This window comes from Canis aureus, chromosome 8, assembly GCF_053574225.1.
Source record: "Canis aureus isolate CA01 chromosome 8, VMU_Caureus_v.1.0, whole genome shotgun sequence".
Taxonomy (NCBI): Eukaryota; Metazoa; Chordata; class Mammalia; order Carnivora; family Canidae; genus Canis; species Canis aureus.
Genome location: NC_135618.1, coordinates 9,296,071 through 9,319,536, shown reverse-complemented (window position 1 = coordinate 9,319,536; position 23,466 = coordinate 9,296,071). Strand labels below are relative to the sequence as shown.

Below are 23,466 nucleotides of genomic sequence, written 5' to 3'. Positions count from 1 at the left end.
ATATGTCTGATGTGTTGTGAGGATCTGCTTTCTGGTTTGTAGATGGCAACTTACCTGACGTGTTGTCTCATAGAGAGAGCTCCGAGATCTCTTGTTAAGGACACTAATCCCATTCATGATGGCTCCACACTAATGGCCTCATCACCTCCTATTTCCTAATACTGTCCTACTGGACATTAAAATTTCAACATGCATGGTGCAGGGGACAGCATGATTCAAGGACCTGCTACAATGACCACAGGGTCAGTATCAATTAGTCCTAGATTAGGAATTAACTAAAAGATTTCTGACACACAATATTACCCAATACTGATTACCATAGCTTTAAGTAATATGAACAGGGAATCAGAACACAAGCAAACAATAGTTGTTTCAAGATGTCTCATCACATATAAGGCACAGTTTCCAGATCCTCCTTCCCACCACCACTCCATTGCAAAAGATAAGGTCAAAGAGAGGCAAGACCATTTCAATCTTCAATACGGAAAGATACCCTCTCAGGTCCCTGTCTTGCACTGGTCCTATACTCCTCACAAGATCCCTCTAAGAGTACATGGTACCTTTAATGAAAGAATATCTAACTATTTAGAAGATACTGTCACAACCTCTGGATGACTTCCAAAGTTGTGTTTACACTGAACTACATCTACACTGAACTACATCCAGAGTAATCAAAACACTGTCCAGTCTTTGTTACAATTTTATAATGAGAGGACAATTTTAAAATTTTTTGGATATCGTGTGAATAAAGATGTGTATGTGAATATACCTATGTTAAATATACCTGTTTAGGAAAATGTTTGCCCTGTTATAATGCAAACCATAGACCTTGGCTGATAATGTGTCAGCATAGCTTGGACGACTGTAATAAATGTACCATATGGGGCAGGATATAAATAGTGGGGGAGATTGTGGGTATGAGGACAGGAGAAGTATGTGGAGCTCTCTGTTCCTTCCACTCAACCTTGCTGTGAACCTAAAACTATTCTAAAAACAGAAATAGAGGGGTGCTTGAGTGGCTCAGTTGGTTAAGTGTCTGCCCTCGGCTTAGGTCATGATCCTGGGGTCCTGGGATTGAGCCCCACATCAGGCCCCCTGCTCAGGACTCTCCCTCTCCCTCTACCCTTCCCCCTGCTTATGCACTTTCTCTATCAAATAAATAAATACAATATTTTAAGAAAATAAAAAGATAAAAACATAAATAGCTTATTAATTTAAAAACTTCATCAAGTTTTATCCCTAAAACATAAATATTCAATTGCTTAATTGATTTAATTTGATTTAAGTAACTATTTCAGATATGTAAATTAAACATCTTTATAGTAAAACATATTATTTCATTATCTTTTATTGGTAATATTTTGTTTCAGAGATAAAAACTAATTTATTGTTCTTTCTAGCACAAAGAAACCAATGAAGGAAATCTTTTCGCAGTATTTTCAGCTTTCCTGTTTCTTCCAAAGATTCTATCCGTATGAATCTGTGTAATTCAAGGAAACCAATTATTCCAGTCTTTTCATATGCTTAGATTTTAGAATCAGATCAGTGAACTGAACTGGTTATTGGGTAAATTCAACAAGAGATCAAAGTTTCTAATAGATTTTCTAGTGAAGAAAATTTCCAGCAGGGTAGACTAAAGGCTAGATTGAATGTAATTCTATGAAAAAATAAAATAAAATACAACTACAGTCAATTTCAATAATAATTTGCATCTATTAAGGTATAATACATTAGAATGTAGTTATATTTCAGGCTCCTTGTGGATTACTTAAAGGAAATAAAATCTTATTTAAGCCACTTTGTGGTTTTCAGGAATATGAGCGTTTATTGAGACTTTTAAAACATGGAAATTTTAAATGGGTAGTCCTAATAGGAACTCCTCTCCAGTTCCAAAATTTGCTATTTTTGTAGCCATTAGTTTTTGGGTTTTTTGGTTTTTTTGAACCAATGTCTTGAGGTCTGTTTGCCATAACCCCTCACCCCCATGGGAATTATTGACCTGGTGGAACAGGGCAAGAGGTCATATCAGGGAAGGGAATAGAAGCAAAATACTTGATTAATTTCTTCCCAGGCCATGCTTTCTTCCCATTCCTGTGGTAGATGAAAGCAAGAATTGTGACTTTGTGTCTAAGCAGAAACTAAATTTCAAATAGGTCATGTCTCTTGTGATTTTCAGAGCGACATCAGAAACTACAAAGAATATGAGTAAGTGCCGAGATTCCTGTTGCTGTGCTCAAACACCAAAATCTGACTATTAGTAAGACCTAAAAAAAAAGAATCCTGGAAGATCTGATATATACAATGTTTCAGTTATCTGTTAAAATTTTAAAATACATTATTTGTACCTTTATATTTTTCCCAAGCCAGATAACCTATTGATTTTCAGAATCATTGTTCTTTCTAAGATGCACAATTTTAAAAATTTTCAATAGATATTTAATTTCACAGGTAAAACATTTTACTTTTCTTATATCTCTTAAGATCTGTGTATACATTGAACAATTGAACATTATGATTATTATTCTTTATCCTTTTAAAGTACCATTTTGGGGAATGAACACATGAACTTCCTAAATTATTTTCCTTATCAATAGAACTAGCCCCAACTTGTTCTTCAATCTCACAGTAATTTAACAGCTGAGCTGGCAGCAAGGCATGGGCCAGAGCTACATGAAAGTGAGACACAAAGTCTTTTTAGTGAAGGCTAAAATGCTGTTTTTGTGTCTCCCAGTGGTTTTGCAGCTGCCATTGATCTAATCTCAGAAGGATGCCTGTGACCAATTCAGCAATTTTCTATTTTTATACACAATCGGCCCCTTTTATAAACTAAATGAGACTTTCCAAAAAAAAAAAAAAAACCAATAATTTAATCTTTCACTAATGGCTCACCCATCACCTCTATGTGTTAATCAGAACTAGGCAAAGTTCTTCTAGAACTTAAATAATAATTATTGTCTTAACAAGCTAAAACAAGCATAAAGTAGTTGTGGAGGATGCAAACCATCAGAGATCTTAGGTTGTCAAGTTTTACTCTTTCCTCCACATATCCAGTATACTCTTGTTTATCTGTTTTTCAAACTGACTTTAGAACATTAAATCCACAAAGCAGGTATTTTCTAATATTGGTATGTTGTCCACAACACATTGCTAGAAGAGATCCTCAAAACCAAGTTAAGTCCGATGGCATCTGATGTGGCCACCTCTTGGTACATTAAATTGCTTTCAAGTAGAAAACTGCTCAGAATCTCTTAAAACACAATAATTTCAAATAAACAGTTTAGAGAGCAATGCTGATTCCAGAGTAAATATCCACCTGCAAGTGTATGCATTTATTCTGTCCCCAAACATTTCAGGTAAGCCATTAGACATGTTTTCCCATGTGATTTAGTTTTAAGATTATAAAAAGGTTGTATCATTGGACTTTATACGTTACATTAGTTATCTTTTGCTGCATAACCAATTATGGATATCAAAAGTCCACGTTATGCCACTTTGCTTTTATGAAAGACTTGCATTACTACCTGTTTTTGCTAACCAAAATAAATCCAAAGAGGATTTTTGCTTTTATGGAAAAAAAAAAAATTGAAAGTAGCATTCAGTGTGTGTCTTGCTGTGGGCTATTACAGAGGGAGTGTGCACTTGGAGCAGCACAGCAGCCCCACCAAGCTCCTCCCCCAGGAACTACACTCAGCATCTCAGCATCAAGACTCAGTAGCCTTGAACTGGGTCTGTGAACATTTGTGCTTCATCTCAATTGATTTTATGAATTCACTAAGAAGATGTGTCTTAAGGTATCAGGAAAATCTACTTGCTAAAGGTATCAGAGAGGTTGTCTTTTAGGTCTGGAAATGCCTAAAAATGTTTCCATATAAACGAACGGTAATTACTTCTTTGTTTCATGCCACTTCAGCTTACCAAAGTTCTTATAAAAATGCTCTATTTTTGGATAGCTGGGGAAACCCAGATGGTAAAACTTAGTAACTTAAAACATAAGACATTTATAGTCAATTTTCTTTATCTGTAGTAAGCGTGTCCTATAAAGTCACTGCAAAAATGGAGCAATTGAATTCTGAGCAATGGCTTGTAGAGGCAACACAGGCTTAGGCTCCTGTGAGCTTCAGGTCACAACCTTTTCAACCAACGATCAATACATAACTTTGCTTTATGTGTGTTACTGCTTAAAAGCACTTACGTAGTTGATATATGTAGTTGATTCATTAATACTAAACTCATAGCCAATAGCACTATAACTCATGCCTGAACAAAGCTTACCTAACACTTGTATTTTCTCCCTAAGGCATAGCACAGCCTTCTTGTGTTCAGAAACACTAGAAAGCCCTTCAACATCATGCTTGGGGCTATTTTAAACAGTGAAACCACCACCAAAAAAAGCACAAAAATGCAGAAAATAGAGCACCAAATAGGCCATGAAAAAAGATACTTGCTTACACCAGGGGAGCTGATGCAGGATGGCAGAGCTGGGAACAGGGACATGGACGTTGGGCCACTCAAATCATTCATTGCTCTGTGCATATCTGTAAATGACTGTAAAAATGTCACAAATATTGATTTGGGGATTACAAATATATTTTAGCAAGTAGGCAAATTTGCAAATACAGCATCTGTGACTAATGATAGATTGCATTTTTGCAGTCTCTGAAAGGCAGCAATCTGGGAACAGATTACCTAACTCTTACTTATTCCTCAGAATTTAGTTTATGGTATCTCCCCTTAGAATCACCTTCTTTTACGTTCTTTTTGCCGATTTTTATCACATTGCTTATTAGAGTAAACCATAATGTCATAGTAACTTGTCCTTCCCAATACTCAATTGTATGCTCTTTTAGGGCAGGAACTGTGCCTTATTCATTATTATATTTCCAAAAAGAGTTGCCTTAATGGGCAATAATTCCTAATGGCTCAATAAATTACTTAATCTAGTTTTACCTGATGGTGCAAGTAATGTCAACATGGACCCACCAAAGTACCTCTCAGCTGCAAAGAAATACTGTATATTTAAATTTCAGTTATTAATGAAATTAGCACTTACGAAGCTTCTTCAAGTATTAGCTCTGAAGACTAATTTGCACCAAGAAATTGAAAAATACTGTACAAGTATTAATGGATTGAGATAGCTGGCAAATGAAAAAAGCTGGTAATATAGCAAATGACTATTGTTAATTTAAAATTAGTCAAATTTGGGGCTGCTGAAAAATTTACTCAAGTTACTGTCAAAGGCTGGAAGGACTTCTACCCTTCTTGAAAACTAACAAGTTAGCCCGCTGTATTTCATGGAGAGAGAACACAAATTAACAATAGCAGGAATGAAAAGGAGGAAGTAATTAGAAATACTGAAATTATTAAAATGATTATGAGAATATTTTTAGTAACTTTATGCCAGTGATTTGACAACTTAGATGAAATGGACAATTTCAACTTACACAAAAAGAAATAGAAATGCAAGAGATCCATACCTATTAAGGAAATTAATATTATATTTTTCCCACAAAGAACTGTAGGCTCAGCTTCACTATTAAGTTCTACCAAGCATTTAAGAAAGAAAAAATAGCTATCATACACAAACTTTCAGAAATTAGTAAAAGAGAGAGCATTTTCCAATCCATCTTATAAACCAGAATAAGCTTATGGTTAAAATATTACAAGAAAAAATATAGGCCAATATCTCTAATAAGCACAGATGACAGAATCCATAACAAAATATTAGTGAATCCAATCCAGTCATACATAAAAAGGATACTATGTTATAGCCAAATACAGTTTAACCCAGAAATTTAGGTTAATGTATCATTCAAAAATAAATAGAACTCAATCCACTATCAGAATAAGAGAGGAAAGATGAAGCGACATGAATTTCTCAAGAAACATAAAAAGCATTTGGCAAAATTCTACACTCATTCATGATTAAAAAAAAACTACTCAGATTAAGAATAGAAGAAAATTTCCTTCACCCAATAAGGGGCATTTATGAAAAGCCTAATATTAACATCACATTTTCTAATGAAATACTAAGCCCTTTCCTCCAAGATAGGGAATAGACGGAGATACTGTCTCACCACTTCTATTCAGCATTGTAGTGGATGTCCTAGTCAGTGCAGTACAGGTAAAAATGTCTAAGAATAAATAAAAGACAAAAAAAACCCTAGAAATAAGTAAACCATATTTATTTGAAAGTTTCATGATTTATGTATATGTGAAATTCTAGAGTCTACCAAAAAAATGACTAGAACTAATAAACGAATTGATCAAGCTCATAGGATTCAAAATAAAAATATAAAAATGATTTACATTCCTATCTACTAGCAATAAACAATACCATTAAAGCAACATAAAAAGTATTACAACTAAATCAGGTGAAAGATATACACAACCTGCGTACTGAAAAATAGAAAACACTGTTTAAAGAAATTAATGGTGGCATAAAGGGAGAGATTTGCCATTTTATGAATTGGAAGGCTCAATGTTTTAGAGATGTCCATGTCTCTAAATTGTTCTGTGGATTCAACAAAATCCCAACAGGATTTCTCATAGAAATTGGTGAGAAGATTCTAAAACTCATACATAAATGTAAAAAATCTAGAAAACCCTCCTGAAAAAAAATGAAAGAGTTAAAGGAATTATACAAACTGATTTTAAAACTTATAATAACTGGGACAGTATGATATTCGTGTAAGATCCATGCACAGGATAGTCCAAAAATAGACTCAAATATCTGGCCAATTGGGGGAAAAAAAGGTTGTTTGTTTTTGTTTTTGACAAATGTTGATCAAAATACCTGCGTGAAATATAATCATTCATAATCATACAAATTAAAATGAAAACCACAGACATCTGTTCACATCTACTAGAATGGCAAATAAACAAGATACACTAAATACAGGACAGAATGTGGAACAGTGTAAACTCTCATACAGTACTGTTGAGAGTATAAAATGGAAAACATTTTGGAGAACTGTTTGCCAGTTTCTTATTAAAATTAAGCATACATCTAGTCTACAATCCAGCAATACCATTCTTTGATAGTAACTTAAAATACAAATGGCTTCAAGAAGCTTTGTATAAGAATATAGCAATTTTACCCATAATAGTCCAAACCAGAAACCATCCAAGAGCCTGACAATAGGAAAATGGACAAATTGGGATAGTTTCATACAATGGAATACTATTCAGCAATGTAAAAGAATGAGCTACACACAATGTTCTCAAAAATATTTTGTTAAAATGAAAAGCCCATCACAGAAAATGCATTCAGCGTGATACCATTTATCCACAGTATGAGGATTCACAAAACCAATCGATGATAATAGAATTCATAAAAGCACTGCCTAGAAGAGAGGTGAAATCAACTTGAAAGGGACATGAGGGAATTTTCTGAGGTAATGAAAATGTTCCACACATTATTTTGTGCTGTGATTTTTTAAAAAAAAATATTTTATCTATTTATTTATTTGACAGAGGTAGAAAAAATGAGCGCAAGCAGGGAGAGTGGCAGGCAGAAAGAGAAGCAGATGCCCTACAGAGCAGGGAGCCCGACTCAGGACTCCATCCCAGGACCCCAGGGTCATGAGCTGTGCCGAAGGTAGACACTTAACCCACTGAACCACCCAGGCACCTCTATATTATGCTATGATTGCACTAGTGCGGGAAATAGTAAAAACATGTCAAAATGAACATTTAGTATCTGTCCACTTCATTGCATGCCAATTATGAATCAATTTTAAAAACATTGAATTTACTTTATCCCTAAGTCTGATTTTACTCTATTGTTTTCTTTTGTGTTGAATGAGAGCACAAACAGGTGAAAAATCTGGAAATTTTCTTTGAACCTACCTGCTACAACCTATTTTCTGTCATCAGATCTTCTTGAATCTATCATAAATACTTCTCCAACCCAGTTACACCTTTCCATCAGATTGCCAGCACCTTTTCCCAAATTATCATCACACTGAATTTGGACTAACTGGGTCCTATGCCTACGCTTTTGCCTTGCAATCTACTTGCTACAATTTATATAGGATAATATTTCATAAATACAAATGTATTGAAACATTTAAAATTTTCACGTTGCTCTTATAAAAACTAACAAATATTTACCACTGAGCAAATTTCCTACAAAGCCATACATAGCTAGAGACTAAATCTGTAATCTCTAATACTTTATGAGGAACAAGCAATGACTTATATCCTCACAGATGTGTAACCAAAAACGATACTAACAACTTATTGACTCTCAAAGTTTTGTCAGGTCTTGTACTAGGTGGTTATAGACATAATCTCTAATTTCATCAACCTCCAATGAAGAAACAGAAGTTTAGACAAGTTAGTGACTTCCAGAAGATTAAGTTTATGTGTGGTGAACCTGGAATTTAAATTCAGGTTTGTCTGGCTCCAAAGTCTGTCTGCTGAATTTCAATGATATTACTGGGAATTGTGTTCGTGGATCTTTGGCTGCATATAGCTGTGATTTAAATGGCTGAGTATGATAATTACAGGAGCTGGGTCAATACCAACTATTTTTCTTATAATTCCTAGTGATCCGCTCCCAATAAATAACATTTGCACGAGAACCCCACAATAATGGGGTCTCCATGTGCATCAATTTATGTGTTCCCTTTTGTAAATCAGCATAACAATAGACGTACTATGGGAAGATTGCCAAAAGGCAGAGGAGTCCATGTAATTTATTAGATGACCACAAAGGAGTATTTTCTAAAGTCAAGAAAGTAACTCTGAAAATCATTCTAATGGTCAGTTTCTGGGAAAACAATGGGAAGGAAAGTCCTTCAACTATTTTCAAAACCTTCAATGAGAATGCTGCCTTTCGAGATCATTGGCAGACATGCTTATGTGACTCTTCAATTCCACATACTGTGCAACAGCATTTAACCCCACTTCAACAAAAAGAAATAGAAAACAGACCACAAAAAAAAAAAAGAAAAAATAGAAAGAAAAAAGAAAACAGACCACAGAAACAACAGTAATGTAGTGATACCCATACTAGGAACCTGAGAGACATTTGGAAAGACATGCCTAAGGAAAAACAATCACCACCGAACGCTAAAAGTATAAAGAACATTTCTATTTTTTCTCAAGTTTTTTAAGTCCAGGATAATTAACATACAGTGTTATATTAGTTTCAGGCGTACATTATAGTGATTCAACAATTCCATACATTACTCAATGCTCCTCATGGTAAGTGTGTTCCTCATGGTAATCCCCTTTACCTCTTTCACCCATCCCTCCCCCCCCACCACACCCCCTGCTCTGGTAACCAAAAGCTTGTTCCCTATAGTTAAAACTGTTCCTTGGTTTGTCTCTCTCTCTCTCTTTTTTTTTCCTTTTGTTCAATTTATTTTCTTTCTTAAATTCCACATATAAGTGAAATCATATGGTATTTGTCTTTCTCTGGCTGACTTGTTTCACTTCATATTGTACTCTCCAGCCCATCCATGTCATTGCAAATGGCAAAACTTCATTCTTTTCTATGCTGGAGTAATATTCTAATATTCCATTTCATATAGATATATATATATATATATCACTTCACATCTTCTTTCTCCATTTATCTAAAAACGGACACTTGCACTGCTTCTGTGATTTGACTATTGGGTAAATACTCAGTAGTGCAATTACTGGATCATAGGGTAGTTCTATTTTTAATTTTTTGAGCAACCTCCATACTGGTTTCCACAGTGGCGGTGCCAATCTGCATTCTCACCAACAAGGCATAAGAGTTCCTTTTTCTCCACATTCTTGCCAACATTTGTTTCTTGTGTTTTTGATTTTAGCCATTTCACAGGTGTGAGGTATTTCCCTGATGGTGAGTGATGTTGAGCATCTTTTCATGTGCCTGTTGGTCACCTGTACGTCTTCTTTGGAGAAATATCGGTTCATATCTTGTGCTCATTTATTAGTTTGTGTTTTGAAAGTTTAGTTGTGTAAGTTCTTTATATATATTTTGGATACTAACCCTTTATTAGATGCCATTTGCAAATATCTTCTTCCTTTTAATAGGTTGTCTTTTAGTTTTGTTAATTGTTTCCTTCACTGTACAGAAGCTTTTTATTTTGATGTAGTCCTAAAAAATTACTTTTGCTTTAATTTCCCTTGCCTCAGGAGACATGTCAAGAAAATACTGATGTGATAGATGTCAGAGAAATTACTGCTTGTACCCTCTTCTAGGCTTTTTATGATTTCAGATCTAACATTTAGGTCTTCAATCCATTTTGAGCTTATTTTATTTTATTTTTTAAAGATTTTATATATTCATGAGAGACACACAGAGATAGAGAGAGAGGCAGAGACACAGGCAGAGGGAGAAGCAGGCTCCATGCATGGAGCCTGATGTGGGACTCGATCCCGGAACCCCAGGATCATGAAGGCAGGCGCTAAACTGCTGAGCCACCCCATTTTGAGTTTATTTTGTGTCTGGTATGAGACAGTGGTAGTTTTCCCAAAACCATTTGTTGAAGTGACTCTTTTTTCCCACTGCATGTTCTTGCCTCCTTTGTCGAAGATTAATTGACCATATAATCATGGATTTGTTTCTGGGCTTTCTGTCCTGTTGCCTTGATCTATGTGTCTATTTTTGTGCCATTACTATACTGTTTTAATTACTTCAGCTTTGTAGTATAACTTGAAATCTGTAACTGTAATACCTCCAACTTTGTTTTTCTTTTTCAAGATTGTTTTGGCTATTCAGGGTTTCTTTGTGGCTCCATACAAATCTTATGAGTATTTGTTCTAGTTCTGTGAAAAATGATGATGGTACTTTGTTAGGGATTGCGTTAAATCTGTAGATTACTTAAAATGTATGGACATTTTAGAAATATTTGTTTTTCCAAATCATGAGGATGGACTCTTTCCATTTGTGCCATCTCAAATTTCTTTCATCAATGTTTTATAGTTTTCAGAGTACAGGTCCCTCACCTCCCTTGGTATTTTATTATTTTTGGTACAATAGTAAATGGGGTTGCTTTCTTGATTTCTCTTTATGTTGCTTCATTATTAGTGCATAAAAATGCAGTGGATTTCTGTATATTGATTGTTTTTATCCCATGATCTTACTGAATTCATTTATCAGCTCTACTAGTTTCATGGTGGAGTCTTCTGAGTTTTCTATATATAGTATCATGTCACCTGCAAAGAGTGAAAGTTTTACTTCTAAAGAACATTCTTACTTTTTTAGAATGTACCAAGAGTAAGCAATTTTATAGTAATAATCAAATACATCTCAGTCATCAGCCTGATGCGGGACTTGATCCCCAGCAGCCCCCCAAACCCCGGGGCTCACTTCTTTTTCTCATTTCTGCTTGGATATAAATCTTGGGCAAGGTGACAGTGTAAGAAAGAAGAAGGTTGGTGTGACTTGGCTTTAGTTGAATCATTGCACTTCATGTCATAGACAAGAGAAAATAATAAACCAGAAGACACTGAAGTGTATCAGATATTGTTAACCAAGTGATGATTCAGTGGGTTCATGTACAAACCTTGGAGAGAAATTTTAAATGTAACATATGAGTGAAAATATATCAGTTGATACAATCTCACTTTGGCAGACATATAGCCTATAATAACTGCATTTCTATAGGACCTGAATAGTAGATATTTTGGAGGATACAATCACAATGAATCAATAGATTTCAACTGGAACTTAGTTAGTAACTAACTTCTTACTTTTATAATACAATAAGCTGTTATTAGAGTCTCATTTTGATTATCAGTAAAAATCAAAGGGTTTTGTCACAGAAATGGAAAAATGTAAACTTTTTTTCAGGACAGCTGCAATGTAAGTGAATATTATACTTTCACTCCAATGTAAGGGTCTGATTTCAAACTAATGAGACAATAGATCAGAATTCACCAATTGCACTGCACTATGGAAACATATTTCATTAACAGAATATAAATATGTCTTATATTTGCACTAAAGTTGGTTTCATGAAGCTAGAGTCAGTTTCTCTATAAGGTGTAACTGTGCTAGTATAAGCAAATATTATTCAGATTGAATAATTCATTCTCTAGTTTGTAACAAAATGCTTATACGCAGAGTCAAAAGTTTTCATCAGAGTTGAACTATATGGTCTGTTATGAGCTGAATGCTTGTATCCCCCTAAAATTCATATGTTGAAGCCCTAACCTCCAACATGGCTATATCTAGAGACAGGGTTTCTAAGGAAATAATTAAGGTTAAATGAGGGCATAAGAGTGAGTCCCTGATTTCATAGGATTTATAACAATAGACACCAGAGTTCGCTCACACTCTCTTTCTCTCCCTCCCTTTGTCTCTGTCTTTGTCTCTTCCTCTACCTTTCCTTGCACTCCAAGGAAGGCCACGTGAGAACATAGTGAGAGGGAGCTGTCTATAAGCCAGGACACCTTCACTAGACACCGAATTTGCTGACACCTTGATCTTGGACTTTCCAGCCTCCAGGATGGTGAGAAAATAAATTTCTGTTCTTTAAACCAACCAGTCTGTGTTTTGTTATAGCAGCCCTAACTAACTAATATATGGTCTCTTCCATTTCAAGGTACTACAGCATTACATATGCAAAAGAAACATACATATCTTTTTCTCTAAAAAAGTCATAAAAAATTGTTTAGTGATGTTGTCTTTGAAAAGTATTTATCTATTGTTTATACTTAGTCAAAGTAATTATGAATATAAGAACTTCCTTAAAAGAATTTTAAATAATTGCAGTTGAGCATGAAACCATCACCTCAAAATCCATGCCTGCAAATGTAGTCTTCCTGAATTTAATAGTCAGAATGCATCATTTCTCTATATCAACACGTTCTCCATCATGCATAAATACTTGGTACTAATGAAGGCTAAGGGACTGACATGAAAGCCTAAATATATCTATGTCTGAGTAAGGTTATTGGTGAAAACCAACTTTTTTTAAAAAGGCACTACCTTCTGGCAATAACCAGAATTGATTATTGTTTACATACAAATCTTGGAAGTACCTTATAATTATACAATAGTTTTCCATAAGAACCTCAGAAAACTACACACAATATATTTAACTTGGATAACAAGAACTTTTCTCATTAAAGTACCTCTAAGACACGGTAGAGGCATATTTGAAATGAACTGAGTTGATTTGAATTAAATTCAACATTTTTTTTCTTCCCAAAAAATGTAAGATGTAGTGAGAGTTATTTATCCTATATGATAATTATGTAGTGTTTGTCATCCAATAAATACCCACCATAAACCAAATATTTATTTTTAAAATATTTTTTTTATTTTAGCATAACACATTTTCAAAACCAGGAAGCTGAAGTTCATATAATACTATTAACTCTGGTACAGATCACATTTGGATTTGATCAACTTTTATAACAAGTACTGATTTTTTTATAGCTTTATTAAAGTATAATTGATACACAAACACCTGCACATATTTAATGTATACAATGTGATGAGTTTGGACATACGTCTGCACCTGTGATACCATCAGAAAAATATGGAACACTTCACAAATTTGCATGTCATCCTTGCTCAGGGGCCAGGCTAATCTTCTCTGTGTTGTTCCAATTTTAGTATATGTGCTGCTGAAGTGAGCACTATAAACCAAATATTTAGTTTTTATCCCCAAAACTAAGGCATACTCACCTTAAGAAGTACAAGAAATTAGAAGAGAGATCAATTACAAATAATCTAATTTGCCATCATTTTCTTCAATTTCTACCTGCTTTTGTAATGTGACTCGCCCAATATGAGACTGGTCTTTGAAAACCTTTCTGTCTGGGTCACTTGAGTGGCTCAGGCAGTTGAGCAACCAACTCTTGGTTTCAGCAGGTCACGATCTCAGGGTCCTTGGACAGAGCCCCACACATCAGGTTCTGTGCTCAGCAGGGAGTCTGCTTGAGGTTCTCTCTCCCCTGTCCCTACCTCCACCCATGTGCTCTCTCTCTCTCACACACACACAAAAATAAATAAATCTTTATAAAAATTCATTTGTCTATCAAAAAAGAAATCAAAGAACTACAAACATATGTAGAATAAAGAAATGTTGAAATAAACTTGCAAATGACCTAATACTGGCTTTTTCACAGGAGTATTTGGGGAGTGGGGAGTGAGAAAAATCAACTGAGTCTCCACCTGACACAATTTATTGGTGTGTATAATGACAATAATTATTTCTCATTGCTAATAGTTATCTATAACTTGCAAAGTTGTTTTCATAAATTTTTTAGTTTTTTTTTTTTTTTTAAGTAGTAAGAACACATTCAGAACTGTTAAAACAGGAGGAAAGAGACCTCAGCATAGAACTGAGTTCAATTCTAAATACAGCATGGGCAGGAGAAATTCATAGCCAAGTGGTAGGGTGGTGGTGAATGGATAGAAAGGTACTGATAGGAAACTTCAAGGATAAGGGGAGAGTCTGGCTAAATCGACTTGATAGGATCCTTGCCGAGGTCAGGCTAGGGTGATCAGACACTAAGGAGTGGGGAGAGGGAATGTGACCAGAGATCAAGGGTGATCAGATATCAAGATGAGGAATTCTTGCTACAGCAGGACAATGTGGGTGCCATGAGGACAGACACTGAAGGTAGAGGCCTAGGAAGGAATGAGAGGCTCTGGCTGGAAGTAGGGTGAGAAGAGAGTTTGTATCCACAAAGAAGCCTCTCATTTTTCTCTTTCAATGGGATCCAATGGAATAGAATTAGGCGAAGATGAAGGGGTTGGTGTGGGTAGGATTTTCTCCAAATGGCACTCCTATGTTCTTATTAAATGAATGAATTTCAAGTAAACAATTCACAGAGTTGACAGAGAGAAGAGGGTTCTAAATGCATCCCAGAAAGCCAAAAAAGTCTTTCCATAAAACTCCAGTGAAGAGTTACTCACTCTAACATGTATAAGCCTGCATCTGCCACATAATCCCCCTAGAGAATAGTTTTTAAGTGACAGAGTAGGATACTGGCAAATTCTACTTCTACTGACAAACCTAATGGAACCAGCTATTAGTCTAATTCAAGGCACAATGACTACATGAAAAGCCATATCCCCTTCCCCAGTTCTGCCAGAGCAAAAATGAGTAAGTTCAAAGAAGAATGCTCAAACCTAGAATGGGCAAATGTTTTTGAGGTTACATGTCATTTTATTGCTCTCTCACTTTTAATGTTTTAGCAGGTATTACTGAACATATCAAACTACCGCACTGTAATTTAGTCTCTGATAAAACACTTTACCATCTGGCCAGCTTCCTTCCAACACTTTCATCAGTTTTCCCAAACTGATAGCAAAAGAGAGTCATTTGTTTCATCTCCTGATCTCCTTTTTCACATCACAATGAGTGATTCCCATTTAATACATCTCATGAGCTGATACTACAGAATGTGAAGGAATGCAAATGATGTGACTGGTACAATTGGAAAAAATTTTATAATTGCCATGAAATGAACAAGGGGTCTCTAATTATACACATTAACAGGACAAAGATGCACGGTGTTCTGCCCATGACGGTTTAATGACATCAGTTTTATGGCTGGGATTTCTAGCATTTCTCTCATTATGGTGTATGTCATATTAGGCAAGTAGTAAATTGGTTCAAACTGCATGGGTGGTTTTAAAAGCCAACCCATATGCTGATATGTGTTTCCTTTTCTTTACATTCTCTTATGACAGGTAATGCCCTTGAATAGTACTCCAGTAAATAAGACAGGTAAAACTTTTCCCCTACTAATATCTTCAAACTCAAGTATGTCTCTTCAGATGCACCTGGATTTAACATGTGGATTTAATCTTTTTGTTGTCATCTATCCTCTAAAATAAAGATGCACATTTAATAAAATCTAGAAAAGCTTATGGAAATGCATCCAATCAGATGTGACACTTATAGGGGACATAAGGGCAATAATATCCGAGAAATAGTAGGAAAGAAAAGTAAAGTAGGAAAATTACTTTTCATACTTCAAGTGAGAGAAATGTTATTCTATTGCTATACTCAAAAGCAATATCCACAATATGACTGAAAAGCAGCAACTCCAAATAATTTCACAATTGTATATGCCAAAGTTATTTTGACAAAAACTTTTCTTTAATGTATCTGATAAATATTTGTCCCAAATGGAATAGAAAATTGAAAAAAAATGCAGTAGTTTTTTTACTATCTCTTTTTAGATACTTTGATTCATGGCATAAGTTCTCTTTATGATTTTTTTCAAATAAAATTGTTTCATCTGCATAACCTAGCGATTTTATGACCCCTGGAAGCATTTTCTCCAGGTGCAGTTTCTAATATGATTTTAGTATTTCAAATTTTTCTTCTTTTATAATTTCAGGCATTTGGAGAACCAGAGGGAAATCTTGACAGTCAAGAAGGTCATTAGGAGTCGGCAGTACAATTTTATAGTTCAGTGATGTAAACCATTACTCTTTTCAAGCATTCGAAAGATCATGCCAGCCTCCATTGGACTGCCATTGAAAAGGATCTTCTGTTACATTTCTTTAAATTGGACACCAAGAGCAGAGGTTACGTGATTATATCCTTTAAGTGCAGAATTTAAAGCAATGAATCACTGTGATTACTTTATCATGGATGAAGCCAAGAAAAGTACTGGGCTAAGCACTGTGATGGATACAATGAATAGGGAGCGCACATTTAATTTGGAAGATTGCAGATGAAAAGATAAATAACAAGTAACAAGACTTGAAATGGGTTGCTGCTCTACCACGAGCAGTGTGACACTGGCCAAACACTGAACATTGATGAACCCGAACTTACCAGGTTAAGTGACTTAACTAGCGACACACACACACAAGACTTGTTAAGATACACTGGTGCCATATAAAGTGGGGTGTAATCTGGAGATACATCTTTGTTTTTGTTTGTTTTTAGTACTGATATTTAAGAAAAAGATGGAAAGAGAGGAAGAAAGACTGAAGAAAAGAAAACGAAGCTTGAGGCAGACATAGACATGTTTGTAAGAGGACAGAGAGTTAATAAAGAAAGGTCATGTTGGTGGCTCATACTCTTCTCTCTTAGAAAGAAAAGTCAAGATTATCTCTAAGTGTGCAGGAGAACAAAGTAAAGTGCATGACAGATGGAAAGATCAGGATAGTTGTTGAAATAAATCAGAGAGCAGCTGTTAAAGTGTAATTGCCTCCGATTTTAAACTCTAACAGGTGTAAGAAAGTAGAAGGCAATTTTTAATGGTTTTTGATTTGCAGAGAGATTTTTAAGGGATGACGTACAAAGCCAGGGAAGCAAAGGACCTGAGGCTATTAGCTAAAGGACACCTGAAGTGAAAAGAATGTTGAGAAAAGGAAGGAATACCTTAAAGTAAGTCCAGGAATAGAAGATGAAGTTGGATGTCAAGGGACTGAAGGCCCAACAAGATCAAAGAACAAGAGTGTAGGGAATGCTGGTAAGGTTTTCTGAAAAGAAATGATGCTTCTAATCCATTTCAGGTGAGGGCAATGTTCAGGATTGGGCTGTGGAGGTAAGTCCCTGGACAAATATGAGGAGAGACGTCGACATAGAGGAATAAGAAGCCACGAGAGTTGAAATATTTGGGGTGATTGATATAGTGACATCACATAGGAAAATAGAAGGTGAAAGGATGGATGACTCTAACATAGGAATGGTTGTCCTCAATAAATGCCTGAAATGTGAATGAAAATTTCCATGTTTTTACTTATGTAAATGTATGTAACTTTACATAAATGTAAATGAAAAGTAAATGATAGAAAGGATACAGACTGCATAGCAAATGGTTCTACTCTCATGTTGAAAAGTTTCTGTGTGAGTTTGAAAGTCTTGGAGAATGACAAGACTCCCAGTGTTGAAAAAAGTGAGAAGCCCCGGGGAATGAGGCTTACCACTGAGCTGACCTACAAAGGAAATAATATTCCCAGGAAATAACCAGATTTCTGATTATTCCCGGAAACAATCATGCTTCTATGATAAAATACAGATAATATAAACTTCTATACAGTAATATACTCAAAGGTACAATTTATAATTCTGAAAATGTTGTTTCTGGTCATAGACAATAAAAAATTACAGAACCTGGTATACAACTTGTTAGCTCAGGAGTTCAAATAAGTATTGAATTATGCTGAATCATCCTGCCTAAACATTAATTACATTAACTTAATGACATTAACATTTGCCTCTTTTTATTCCCCCCTTTGTCTAATTGAGACATTTGTTACATGAACTAAATTAATTCTTGATATAATAGGTTTCTTTGCATCATGGTCTTTGTCAAACAATTTTGCCTTCTATTGTCCATCAAGTTTTTACATCTGGATTTGAAATGTACATTAGTATGATAAAATGGTTTCCCTGTCATTTTCCCATGAGCTGTTTCTCATTTAGTTAAATACCTCTTCAGGGGGCCGAGACTCCATTGATTTCAAAGTGAGATCAGCATGCTGATGAGATTTTTAGACCATATTGAATAACGAGAAAATGGACTCTTCATTGGTCTTCCCCCAAGAGGAATTCAGCAGAGCTACAGAAAGAAAACACCAATGAAAAAATATAGAGACCAAGGGACAGCAGGTAGAAGAATTAGTCATGGTTGCTCTAAAGTATAAAATTTTACTTCCAATATACTGCCAAAAATACTGAATGATTTAATAGAACATGTTAGTCTAGCTTTTACAAAGAATGGATTTCTGAGATTTTCTTTCTTTCATGGCCCTGTGTTTTCTTGACCTTTTTTACCTGGTTCCAGTTTCCTTAGATACTTGCTGGGGATAGCATTTTGGAGCATTTTGCCAAGACTTATTCACATGAGTCCTATTGACCTTGATCAAGGTCACAAGGCAAACTCTCCAGTCCTTAACTTTGAAAATAAACTTGATATTTCCAGTCATATTTTCATCTGGTTTTGTTATTCCACATATGAGAATTATTTCTCTGAGAGGTTTGATTTACTTCTATTAATTATTATTCAAAAATATACCCTGTGAAACAATTGCAACCAAATACCAAACGAATGAAAACAGATGGCAGTGTAATCTTGAGAAAGAATTTTGCCCCCCTAGGGAGGACAGTAGGAGGATATACTAGAGACAGAATTTTCTTAAATTGTCCTTAGAAAGTTAACATTAAAAGTGACTAAAATAAGGTTTGCTGGTATCTCTCTCAATTTTAAACATTTATGTTTCTAAGGTAAAACATTTATAAAAATAATTCAGAACTTACACAGAAAAAGCAAATTACTTTGTTTTGTGGTCTCACAATTACAACATTTGGGTCCGTGCCAAACCAAAGAAAAAATGTACCCAATGAATTTAGAAAATATGACATCAGAATGATAAAAGTAAGTTTGAGAATTGAACAAAATTTGAAGAACTCATCAAAAATTTCCCTCAGTTATTAGGATGTGTCTGACTTTTGTTTTTCTGGCTTTATCTTTGTAGATTTTACCCATTCAAGATCAAAACAGTTGGTCAATTTCATTAGCTCCTTTAAAAGTGCATGTAGAAGGGCTCCTAGGTGGCTCAGTTGGTTAAGCATCTAACTTTTGATCTCAGCTCAGGTCTTGATCTCAGGATCATGAGTTCAAGCTCCGTGTTGGGTTCCACGCTGGGCACAGGGCTTCTTAAAAATAAGTAAATAATAAAATAAAACCATATGTGGCTAAATCTTAAAAAATGCATCTAGAAAGTGAAAGGAGTTTAAATATCTGAGGGCAATCCCTTTCACCATGTTAGAAGGGGGCCCTTTGGTCTCATTATCATACACTAAAAAGGTAGTGAAGTTAGATCCTACCCAAAAAAGCAGGTCTCCAGGGCACAGAATGAAGACCAAAGTCAGATTCACCAGATATTAATCGGTTAAAAGTACCTCTGCCTAAAAAGCCTAGTCCAAGATCCCCATGAGGCAATGTACTTAACACCTCCCAAACTCCCTTTTCAGCACAGATTACCCACTACACTTAGGGTGCCAGATGGAATCTTGAAAAAGTGTTGCAATGCAATCAGGCATCAAAGTTAAAATGAATTTTACAAACAGCATTAAGGCTAACTACATTTCCAAACCACTCTTGGCATATTTCTTGGGTCTCCTCCATTCATTTTGCCAGCAGTGGTTGATTTAAAAGGTTATGTGAATGTGTGTATTTTTTCCTAATGTAACATTTACAGAGAAAGCACTTATGTAAATAAACCTTTGGAAAATGAGGCTGTTAGGATTAAAGCACAAATGCGGGCATATGCTATGGAAAACACTGTTCTTTTTCTTTAATACTATGCTAAGGAAAATTTATTTAAGTAAATTTCAAGTAAACATTTTATACGTACAATTGCTATGAAAGACACTCAATTTTCCACAATATTGCAAAAAAAAAAAAGCATGAGTGCTTTTAGACTGGAAATATCGATCACACCTTTCCTGGTACAAAGATCATAGAGAACACACATGTTCTCATAGCTTTATACTACATTTTTTTAATGTTAAAACACCAGAGCCAATGCTGGCTGCCTATTTTTATAATTCCATAGGTATTGACATATGTCACCTGTGATGCAGCCACATTTGGCCAACTCTCTGCACTCACCAGGGAAGAATCGATCCTCAGCTTTCATTAGATGGTAGAAATAGACCATTGGCAGAAAAAAAATATTTTTAAAAATAAATAAGAGAATTTGCTGCCTGGGGATGACACCACTACCGTTCTCCAGTGATTTGAATTATTGAATGGGCTAAATAAAAGCTGTTTCTATTCTCTTTTTGCCCAGACTAACCACCTGAAATGCAAGTTGACTTTTTAAAAATTCTTTTATCCCTTCAGGTTGGTAGGATTTATCCTTGAATGTTCTGTTCTGCACACTCTGTGTGGAGTGCTGACATGTATTTATCTAACAATCTCTAAAAAAATAGAGAGCTTTAAAGAAAATAAAGACTACAAAGCCCATAGTATTTGCCAAACTATTAGCCATGATGTGCAATTGTGAGATCGCTCAACAAACTTCACAAAAAGCTGAAACTTTTCATTTCTATAAAGTCTTTTCTGATCAGTAGCGTCAAAGTTGTTCTCACTGGGTCCGCATGGTAGGAGAACATGTAAATGACAAACAGGGCAATGAATGGAAACGATTTTAATCTGATTAAATTCGGCCAATGTTTGCTAAGCACCTACTACATGCGGGAACACAGTGCTGTGGCACTATGGACTATAACATCCATTTCTTCGCCAATCATTTCAATGCCAGGCTTTCAGCTCTATATCAAGAACTTAAGAAGTTTTTCTTGTCTTTCACCTCCCCAATCACCAGCTAGTTTCAGTTTGAACTCCTGGTTTTCCCATATTTGCACCTTATTGTCATTGTCCTGACCCCACTGCTATTGTAATTATTTGTTATAATTACTCTAAAAGCTTTTTCTTGTGCTCAAGAACTCTAATTCCATGTCCTGCAGAGACTTGCGCAATGACAGAGTTGAAGGAATAAATGAATTCATTCATTCAGTTGAATAAGTAAATGAGTGAATTAAGAGACAGCCAAGAAGCTGATAATCTCCCAATGCAGATACGTGCAAATATTACAAAAATACAAGGTAAAATTTAATAAATAGCTGAAAAGAGTTAAAGTGTTATAGAGAAGTTTAGAATAGCAGAAGGGGGACATTGTGTATGGTCAATAAGAAAAGGTGCCTTTTGAGAACAACCTTCAAAGATGAACAGGAATTCAATAAAAAGAAAAAGTTTTAATGGTGGAAGGAAGCATTGTAAGGAGGAACGAGAACACAAGGTCAGAAGCTGAAGAGCAGGCAAGAAGGAGGCATAACATTGCGATTACACCTGCACGCCCTGGGACCAGCCAGCTGAGGTTCACCTGCTGACAATGCCAACCTCTAGTTCCATGACCTTGGGCAAGTTGCCCAACATCTTCATGCTTTGCCCTTTTATCCCCTTTCTTTTTTTTCAGGTTATAAAGTAAGGGTAATAGTAGTAACTACCTTGTAGAATTATTGTCAGGCTTAAATGATTTCATGCTTGTAAAATACCTGACACATGATGAGCACTCGAAAAACTGGCTAATATTAGTTTTAACTAATTACAAACAGCTCCATCAAACTATGGTGGAATCTATACGCAGGACAAACAATGGTCCAAAAACTTTGAAAGAGGGTGTGCTCATTCTATGGAGTATAAAATTCCAGATGAGGAATTTGCACTTTGCAACACAATAGACAGACACATGGTTGTACAGTGTCTCACTTTAATGCAGCTAAATGTACACCTGATTCTTTCACCAAAAACCCATTTTTTAAATAAATAGGAAAGCTCTGAAGACACAGACTATACTGTGCACTATGTTGCATGGCACCCAGAATTCATTAAATGTCAAATAAATTCTTGGTAATCTATTCATGGACCAAAAAGATACCTTTAGACTTCTACTCTGGAGAGCTAAAGAGCTGATGAAAAGTTTCTTTCCATCCCTTATTCAGAAGTCTGAACAAAAAACATTCAGACTCTTGGACTTTTTTTTGCACTGGGAATTGACCAACGTGACTGCTAGAATCAAATGTGCTTTCTGCTCAATAATATTCTTTACAGACAAGTTTATTCCCAGCCAAAGTGATATATATTAGAGAGATAATAAGCTTCTATATTAACATATAAGGAGTATTATTCAACTGCAAATGGTTTTGCACAATCCATGATACCTATAAACCCTATCCTAACAGGTAATTTGCCCTAAGTATTTTAGTCTATCATATATTAAACCATTGAGAGCAGAGAAAAATCATTATAAAAAATGAAAAAAATCCACAAAATATCAAAAAAAGTAATTACACATATAAAAAACATATATTCTTGAATTAAGAAATGACAGATCCAATTCAAGTTAATTTTCAGAAAACACAAGTTTATTTTTTTTTTAAAACACAAGTTTAGAAAGTGAATCATTTGCTGTTTATTGGCAACAGTGCTCTTTAGTTAGTATTAACATTAATGCCAGAGGGCTTAAGAATATTCTACTACTCAAAATATGGAAGCTTCACTGACAAACATGACTAATTATTGAAACTGGACTGATATTCAGCTTCCTGAGCAGTCTTCTATTTCTAAGTAAAGGCACACTAGTAAGAGATAATATTAAAGTTTTTTATTCATAAATAAATATTTGACAACTTGGCATTTTATCTTAACTTTTTTTGGAATTTAATGTAAACATACATTAAAATGGGAAATTTGATATTGATGAGTTTTGCATATCATGTTGGTTTGACCTTTCACTTTGCCTTGATTTTCATAAATGAGAGTTAAACTCAAGGTGGCGAGTTGTATTGGAAGCCAGGGGGCTTTTACCAAATTATAGTAAAAAACCTACTTAATCACTAAAACTTAGTAAGAATTTCCTTCCTCTCTGCTCAAATTACATTATTACCTGCAGTATTTAACTCTATGAGATAATTTGCACACTTAGCTATGGCCATTTAAAAAGCCACATAAGTCATTATGTGACTTCTC

At 35.0% G+C, this 23,466-nt stretch overlaps 1 long non-coding RNA gene and 1 other non-coding gene across 4 annotated transcripts in view; one reads left to right on the top strand and one right to left on the bottom strand.

Annotated features, from left to right (window-relative positions):
• Nucleotides 1–16,843, top strand: part of LOC144318317 (uncharacterized) — a 28,946-nt gene extending 12,103 nt beyond the window's left edge. For all 3 annotated transcript variants that reach the window (XR_013384167.1, XR_013384166.1, XR_013384168.1), the window contains 4 exons: nucleotides 12,346–12,455; nucleotides 14,083–14,144; nucleotides 15,656–15,692; nucleotides 16,312–16,843. This is a non-coding gene — a long non-coding RNA (uncharacterized LOC144318317). The remainder of the gene's footprint in view (nucleotides 1–12,345; nucleotides 12,456–14,082; nucleotides 14,145–15,655; nucleotides 15,693–16,311) is intronic.
• Nucleotides 13,485–13,591, bottom strand: LOC144319871 (U6 spliceosomal RNA). Its single transcript, XR_013385559.1, has one exon. It is a non-coding gene; the product is annotated as a U6 spliceosomal RNA (small nuclear RNA).
• Nucleotides 16,844–23,466: the final 6,623 nt, after the last annotated feature.